We start from the raw sequence: 9,459 nt of genomic DNA on the forward strand, positions 1-9,459 counted from the left end.
TATTTAAGTGTTGTTATTTTTATTTGGATAATTATTTGTTTTATTTGATTGTTTATTATTTTATTTAATTGTTAGAATTGTTTGGTTAATTAATTTAATAAGTGAATAATTGTGTAACATGTTTATTTTACTATTAGTGTTACATTTTAATTAAGTGTGACAATTGAGGTAATTATGTGAGCTATGGTGGAATGCACTAAGGTGCATGATAGATAGTAATGCACCCTAGTGATTTAGTGTGTGCTAGTGCATGGTAGCATGGTGCACATGTGTAGATTTTCTACACATTTTATATTTCCTTATTTTAGATTTTATTTGAGTTAATTTATTTATTTATAAAAAAAAGAAAAGAAAGGGAAGAAGAGTGTTTGGGCGTGTGACCTAGTGGGAAAGGAATGATTTCTTTTAAGTAATAAAAATCAAAAATTGAAGACAATAGTTATTTTGGGGATAGGCATGATCATTTTTATTCCTTTATATCTATTTAAATAAAGAGAAATTAAGAGAAAATAAATGGAAAAAGGAAACTTACCTTATTGTGTTGGGGAGGCTTTATGAGAGGATTATGATAAAGGGGAAATGAAAGAGGAGAAGAGCCATTTGCTCTTGTGTGGCTGCCGTGACCTAGAGAGAGAGAGAGAGAGTGGCGTGTAGAGAGAGAGAGAGAGAGAGAGAGAGGAAGAAAGAAAGAAGGAAGGAGAAGGTGAAGAGGAACCCCTCTTAGAGTATGTCCTCTTGTTTTTCTTATTTGTATAATCTCTTTTTTTGATAATATGTTATTGACTTGTGTTATTGTTGTGTGTTTGGGTTCTTTCTTCTCCTCATGGTGGTTTTCCAATAAAAACCCTAGGCTTGAACAAGGGTGTGGAGTTTGGGTATTGATCTTATTGTGTTCTTGATTTTACAATCAAGAGAGGTAATGGTCTTTTCTTAGCCTTTATATTGTTTTTGGTGGGTTGTCTATGAGGTTTTGATGATGGTGCTAATGGTTGATTTTTGGTAGGATTGGTGTATATGATTTGTATATTGTGAGAGTATGATTTGTGTTAAAAGGGTTGTGATGTTGATTTTGCTATGCATAAAAAAATTGTGATAATCTATGAATGCATGCATGGAGATTTCGGCCTAGGCATACCTAAGTATGTTCTTGATATTTTTGTGATGTTGAGTGAATTTCAATATAGTAGATCCATGTTTTAGGACCTATGTGATATGGGTAAGATAATAATTGGCAATCTTGATATTTTGATCCATGAAATTTTGATAGATGCATGTTATATTGTGAATGATTAAATTATAAGATGCATGAAAATCATGATAGAAACATGTTAGGATAATATAAGGTATATGTGAATAAGGTGCTTATGAGTTATTATATGTTATTGTCATTGTTAGTGTTTTGTTGGTTTTCAATGGAATAGAAAAAAATGGTTTTAAAAGAATTCATGTGAATATGTTAGTGATATTAGAATCATGCATATTATAAAGAGTATGATGAGATTTTAAACATGTATGATTTTATGTAATTTTTGGGACAAAAGTTGAGTTTTATGAGGAATTAAGCTTGCTGTTTTTTTGTAAATAATTGGGTAAAAGTTGATAAAAAGATGAGTTGCATGCATAAGTAATGTTCTTGATGTTATGTTAATTTTTATGAAATTAAAAAGGGGATTTTAAGTCTCATGTTATGATAGTTTACTCAATTAATTACCTACAGAATTTTTATTGATTTTTTTAGAAAATATGAGCTTTTAAATTGATTATGGTGATTTTTAATGATAAAAACAATTGCTGGAATTTTTGTAATAAAATATGAAGTAAATGTCACTAAAATGAATTTGATGAGTTTTTGGAATAAATTATTTTTCCTAAGTTATGGTAATATTGAAAAATGATATTTTAATGGTATGAATACATATCTTGATAAGTAATGATTTTTCCTTTATTTTTATTGAGAAAAATATTTAGATTCTATTTAATTGTGACTTTTGAAGAAAATAAATGGTAGCTGAAAGTTTGTTTAAAAAAAAAATGTTAAAATTGTTATTAAATTTGTCACATAGGGATTTTGCTACATAAAAACTAAGTCTTAAATAATTTAAATCAAAATGTATTTTTCCACACTAAAAATATATTTTTCACATCATTTATGTAACACAATGATAAAATATATCTTTAAAAGGGACATATTAAAAATAGGCATTTTAATTAAATCCAAGCTTTTTGGTTAATTCTTTGTAATTTGAGATTAATTAATGGAGATGTCACATATTTTATTTTTGAGCTAAAATAAAATAATTTTATAAAATAAAATAAAGTTTTGAGAAGTTTAATCAACTTAGAAATTTATGAGAAAAATAAAGCATGTAATATGTCTATTGATTTTCAAACAATAAAAGCAAGAAATGTAGAATTATCGTTTTTGAAAACGTCTTTATTACGCAATGTTCCCACGTATGCATGTTACATGCAAATCAACTTTTACGTCCAAAATCATGATTATTATTCAACTATGTGATTTTTATAAAACAATCATGTTAGTAAAATGGGTAGAACGAGCATTATTCTTTTTGGCGATAATTGCATGTTTAGTGTAACTGTTATCATGAGTGCATGGCCCATGCACACATGAGTTGTATGGAAGGGCAAAATACTAATTTTATGAACCTAAGAAATGTTATTTTGATTATGATATAGGCTCGTTGAAAGATTGTGAAATTCTTAGCTTGGACCTGAGGTAAGGAAGTTAGATAGATTCTATGATTTTATGCTATGAATGGTAAGGAAGTTAGATAGATTCTATGATTTTATGCTATGAATGGTAAGGTTGTTATATGAATGAACTGTTATGAAATTATGAATGCCATAATGTGATGATATGTTGAATGTGATATGTGTATGGATGTTAGATACATCAAACAGAATACGATGTTAGATACATCAAACAGAATACGATGTTAGATACATCAAACAGATTTCGATGTCAGATACATCGAACGAGTTACTAAGGACATTGAGACGTGACTCCTAGGGCGGACGCGCCGAGGTTATTCAAGGACCAGTGATCTCCTGTTTACCTCATAGGGTGACATGGACAACTAGCGTTCCATGCTCATCATGTATGCTGTATGTTTGTGATATGATGATATGTCACATCTATGTTATGATATGATGATATGTACGATTATGTTATGATATGATGATATGTTACGATTACGTTATGACGTACCATGATGTCTTAGATGAATGTTAGTGTTTGGTTTTTGTTGTTTTCTTACTTGCTTATTTGTTTGTACTTCCTTACTGGGCTTTTAGCTCACCCCCCTTACTTTCCTTCCAGGTAGCAAATAGGATTTCTCTATGGCACGCGTGGTGACGTGAGGATTTCTTTCATCATGGGGTGTATGGCGTGGGGTAATCCTATGGACGATAAAACGATCAACGTAGAACGCCATTTAAATTATGTTTTGTTTTTTTTAAGGGACTTTCCTAAATTATCAGTGAGACTCTGTTATTTAATTTATTTGGTTTCTTTGAACTTTGCATAAAAACCTATGTTTTATTTTAAACTTGTGGCGCCAACTTGCATGGTTTTAAATAAGTCCCCCTGAGACTTTAATAATGGATGGTATTCTTTTATAAACTATGTTATGTGAATGTTTTGTAAGTATTAGTCTAGGGCGTTCTTTACAGAGTGTAATTACTAAAGAGGCTAATTACTACTCTAGTAATTACATGACCTATTAATTTACCAAGGGACTTCCAAACATGTCCTAAATCAGCATGACATAAAGACAAACACAACAAACAACACACATCTTAATACATACTATAATTAGGCATTACATACACAAATAATAAATAATAATAATTGTTATACCCAAAATTCAACAACTACACGTGGCGGCCCGTGAAACGATGACAAATCAAGACAAAGTGGCAGGAGACAACAGTCACCACCAACCATCATGAGGAGTGGCCCTCGCCACTCTCCCAACACCTAAGAAGAGGGCCAAATGACCCCCAAATGGCTATGTTGACACCAATCGTAAGAAGAAAAATACCCTAGCCAATTGCCTTCACCAGTCGCACAAGTCAGACTAATAAACACCACAAGCCCCAACTAAGCTGCCAAGAGCCATAGTTGGTCGCCCGAGACCCTCGCCTGTCATCGAGGGCACTCACCGCTCGCCAGTAGGCCCCGCCACCCGAGCCTTCTTCTGCACTAGAGTGCGCCTTCAACCTTTAAATGAACAAGACACGTCAGATTACCATTTTTTGTGAGACAGAAACCTACTTCCATGTAAGTGTACCAAATTTTAGCCTAATCGGGAAACAAGCTGCCACCATTAGCTCTTCTCATCTTCGTGACTATAAATAGTGCAAATCGAAATGTAACAAGGGAAAAACAAGTTAGTACAATTTCATTTTTGGAGAGAGCTCCCTCTCTCCATTACTGTAACTGCCCCAACAACAAGAACAAACTCAGTGTATTCGTTCTTGAGGATTCTAAGTTCATCATAAATAATACTAACTAAAATGGACATAGCTCATCTTTTTTGGGTCAAACCACTATAAATCTGTCTCATTAATTTATTACTGCATTTATTCATCTTTTCTTTGGGTCACTATTCATCAATTTTACACACAAAACAACTATTCATTTATTGTTCTGGGCAAGTTGACGAAAAACGAGTCAATAATAATAATAGATATTTATTAATTACATAAGGAGATTCTAGAGTAAGGTATACATTTTTACCTTGTCAGTATGGCACCATCTTGTTTTAGGCACGTAAATCAATTATTATCTCAGTTTTTTTTATGACGGTGTTCATTGTGGTCATAACATGTCTCCTGCAAATATTCAGGAAATTCTAGATAATTTCACGATACTGAAATTATGATTCAAGTTGTTTGTTTTACAAGTGTATAAAAAACATGCACAAATACAATAGACTGTTTGAACCCTGACTTCGGTATTATAAATTATGCAAAAATTAAAAATTTGTAAGAGGTTTGCTATGACTACAATCAACACCGTCATAAAAAAATTGGGATCATAATTAATTTACATACTAAAATTAAGGTCGTGTGTCCTACTAAGGTAAAAATGTATACCTTATTGTAGATTTTTCCTAATTACATATGCTTAAATTAAAATTATTTGGAAAAAAGCAAATTAAGTTTGATATAAACAAAAATAAATAAAAATTAATGTTATTTATTCCAGAAAAATACAAAACAGAGAAATAAATTTTTTTTAGAACCTGAAATAAGGGTATTATAGTAAAATTATACTTATAATTACACGTCTCTCTAGTATGTTAAACTTGTATTGTAAATCTCATTTGCTGCTTTTCAAGCTAGAGTTCAGTAAAATATTTCATTTCTCTTTTTATATCATTATTTTATTTGCTAAGATTTTTCACTTTTTTTTTTCCTCATTGTCTTGTATCATTTATTGTAATATCATAACTTTGGAGTTCAAGTATATACTGAAGTAAGACAGTGAGATGATAATTACTTGTATGATGAAAGCAAGAGGATTGTCCACTGTGACATAATCTGATCTATGGTCTTTAAAAGATAGCAAAGTCCAAGTAAAGCTAATATTGTATAGTTGTATCATATATTTGTACCATTTTTTATACTTATTCTATTGAATTATAGAAATTAAAAAATATATTTGGCTATTTTCTAAATCAATTCTAATCGGATATGAAATTCAAAGATAAATATGATTCCCATGAAACAATTGATCGATGTTTTACCATTTTTTTTAAGAAATAGTTGATAAAAGAAAAATAAATAATTTTTTTTACCAAACCAAATTTGTGCAACATATCAACTAATAAAAATTGTTTAAAATAAAAATAACATCACCAAATATTAGGAAAGCAGAGATCAATTGTATTATTATTGTATCCAGAATGTACAAGACGATGTCTTATATAGGCAAGAAAAGAGTTAAAGTATACATAACGGAATAAGTGGAAATACTAACAGAATTGTACAAATTGGAGTGTAAAGATTTTTTACACCCATCTTGGAGATGAGTTTAGTGAAAACAGAAGGAAATAAGGCCTCATTGAAGGTGTCTGCTAGGTTGTCTTTGTTGTTGACATGATCATTTTTAGTGTTTCGTTTTGAATTTTTTTTCTCTAACAATGTGACAGTCGTTATCGACTTCACTCGTGAAAGACTGGATTTTTCGATATGTGGATCGTTGCATCGTTATCACACACTACTAGAAATATAGTCTTTTACTTCGGTTTTTATACTTGGTACAAGAAAAACTGAAAGGCTTTTACTTTGCTTTTGGGTTTGGCGTTGAAAAAAAATTGAATACTACTTCACTTTCTTCAAAAAACGAAGTTAAAAATGCAATGTAACAAGGGCCACGTTTGGTTGCACAGACCTTTTACTTCAGTTTTGAGAGAATAAGGGAAGTAAAAAGGGGGCATGCCAAATGCGCCCATGAATTGTTTTAAAGACCTTCTACTGCGGTTTTTATATAAAAACCACAGTAGACGTTCTTTAAAACTTTCCTTCCCCAATTGACCCTCTCACTTCTCTCTATACCCAAATAGATGTTAGAGACCTCCATTATTGAAGCCCCAAAAGCATACGACATACCCATTGTCACCACCCCCACTTTCTTTGATGAAAAACTAAAATATAGCCTAAAAATTGTTCCATTTTAATTTTTGAGAGAGAAAAATGGGGTTTGGATGTGGATATTTTTGGCCATGGATTTTTTAGTTTCTTGCTGGATTTTTGACATTTAGGAGTGTTTTTTAGCTTCAAAATAGGTATGAATCGCTAAATCAATGTTTAGATGTTACTTTTTTTTTCTATGTTATTTTTCATTTTCTTTGGTCTTATATAATGTGTTGAATGTTTATAGGTGTTTGAGTTTCAAAATTGTTATAGAGGTTATTTCAAGCATCAAATAATAGGTTTGTTCCTTCAAACTTTGTTTGATTTATTTTTTTATATTATTCAAAATTCAATAATTGGTTTTAGTAATATTTTGTGAGTTTTCCTTGTTATTTGTTTATTTTATTATAAATATATTTATATTACTAAATTTTAAAAATTGTGACAAGGTGAACTTGCTTTTTCAATATTTGAAACAATAAATAGCTTGAAGATGATTCAATGTTGTTCATTAGTTTCTATAACTAGTTTGATTTGTTTTTTTATTTAGTAGTTTGATAATTATCTAGTTTACTAATTATGTAAGTAATGTTTTAGTAGGGTCGTCGAATGAGTGGTGACTTTGTTGTTGATTTCGGGTGAATTGAAGAGTAATGTTTTCCGTGATTTCATCATTGGATATGTGGCAGTCATTAGAGAAGTAATTAGGCTCCTCGAGAGGATAATGAAGCTCAACCAGAGCTACTCGAAGTGTAGTATCCTCCCAGCAAGCTGAGTCCCCTATTTTAGGTGTGGATGTCTCCAAGTGAGGCCACGCTCCGAGGACTAACCTAGGGGTCCTCCCGTCTTCTTGATCCGATAGTCCTCCAGGCCTAGGATCTTTGTCCTTGGGCCTCGAGAGAGCCCCAGGTGTCCATCATTGTAGCCTTGGGCCACCACAAGATTGCCTGAGCGCTTTTTAGGCGCCTCAAGTAGACGCACTGAGTATTTCCCACACCGCCGCCTGACACGAAAAAATGTGCAGTCACACCCTAACAATGTCAGAAGCATGTATCCTGTAAAGTTAATGGGTTGCAACCTATGAATTGGGCCCCTGTGATACGCATGGGCCCATAGTGTTTATTAGAACATTCGGAGGAGTGAAATAGCAATTAACTCCCCAAATAATTGGGGAATATTTGTAATTAATTATATTAATGACTTTTAGCCCCTATAAATACGACCAGGATACCATTGAAAAAGAGTTCATGACGTTTGTACTTAGAGCAATATATTCTATAATGACCCAACTATTTCTAGGACCTTGGACCAATAAAACTACTAGACATAACTACTACTTTTGGAGAAAACATACATAAGAAAAAATCCTAACTTTATTAAAACTCCAAAATAAATATTGTATCAATAACATAAAATTATAAATTTAAAATGTAATATGGCATGGGTACCCATTGTTTGTAAAACATAAAACATAACTTTAAATCAATTGTTCAAAAACTAAATGCGGAATTACAAAAGAAACATAATTCAAAAGACTAAATAAACGTCATCCTCGATCGACACGCAGTCCACTCAGTCCATTCATCCTTAACACACAAACCAAGCTACTAAGAATCATTGTGCCTCCATAATCACTTTCTAGAATTACACTAAAAATAAAGGAGTGAGCCTAATGCCCAGCAAGGAAAATCTACTAACAACATACATCATAAATCAAAAGCATAAGACTATATCATAATTACATACTATAAAACATATATCACAACTCTTACCCATGATCATGGTAATCTTGGGGTTTGCTATCTAAGCAACTATAAGACCCAAGCAACATAAAAACATTGGGGTTTGCTAGCTGAGCAACTATAAGCCTCAAGTGACATAAAAGCATTGAGGTTTGCTAGCTAATCAACTATAAGCCCCAAGGACTACAAGACATATAAATACATATCATAACATAACATATCATAACATAAACATATTATAACATAAACATATCATAACATATAAGCATATAAAATCTATCCTATTTTCCTTACCAAAAGCCAGGATATTTGGGAACAAGAACAAGATTTAGAAACTCCTATAAACCAACAGTAGAAAAGGGTGAGAATCTTTAAGAATAAAGATGAATATGGGAACTAAACCATCAAGAAGAAACTTACCAAGAAAGACCTTAAGTTTCAAGAACTTAAACACTTAATCAAGTATCAATAACAAGAGTTAGGATCTGAATAAAAGAAACTAAAGAATTATAAAGAACTGGACTTAAGGAATAGGAATACCTTGAATGACCTTAAGAATTGGTCTAAACCTCAATACCGAAATCACACTATTTCTCACTTCCCATGTGTTGATAAAAGCTTAGAATAATAAAGCTTTAACCCAAAACCCAAGTGTATCTCTCTATAGTAACACTAGCACCTTGGAGGCTCTAATCAAATGCTTGAAGAATGAAGAAAATGGTTGAGCACTAGGTCCTATTTATAGATTTCAAGGAGTGAAACTAACCCCTTTTAATTTAAATAAATTAATGATTATAAAATTAAAAAGATTTGAATTTTCGTTCAACTGACGCCCAGAACTCGGTCAAAATCGTTCAAAGGTAGGTCTAAGTGGTTAAGGCTATTTTTAAAATTCAAAAAATCAAACTTCCAAAACTATACCCGTGGAGCCGATATATCGCCCACCCTAGGTGCTATATCGCCTCCCCCAGTATTCCTGAGGCTTGTTCGATCGTTCGTGCAAAGTCGACGTGTTTTCCGTATCTTCCGTAGGCGATATATCGACCCCTATGTT

The 9,459-nt window shown here is 31.9% G+C and overlaps 1 long non-coding RNA gene across 1 annotated transcript; it reads left to right on the top strand.

Annotated features, from left to right (window-relative positions):
- Positions 1 to 380: 380 nt before the first annotated feature.
- LOC133782156 (uncharacterized) lies at positions 381 to 2,769 on the top strand. Its single transcript, XR_009870351.1, has 3 exons — positions 381 to 725; positions 851 to 916; positions 2,698 to 2,769. It is a non-coding gene; the product is annotated as an uncharacterized LOC133782156 (long non-coding RNA).
- The last annotated feature ends 6,690 nt before the right edge of the window (positions 2,770 to 9,459 follow it).

Source organism: Humulus lupulus, chromosome 6, assembly GCF_963169125.1.
Source record: "Humulus lupulus chromosome 6, drHumLupu1.1, whole genome shotgun sequence".
Taxonomy (NCBI): Eukaryota; Viridiplantae; Streptophyta; class Magnoliopsida; order Rosales; family Cannabaceae; genus Humulus; species Humulus lupulus.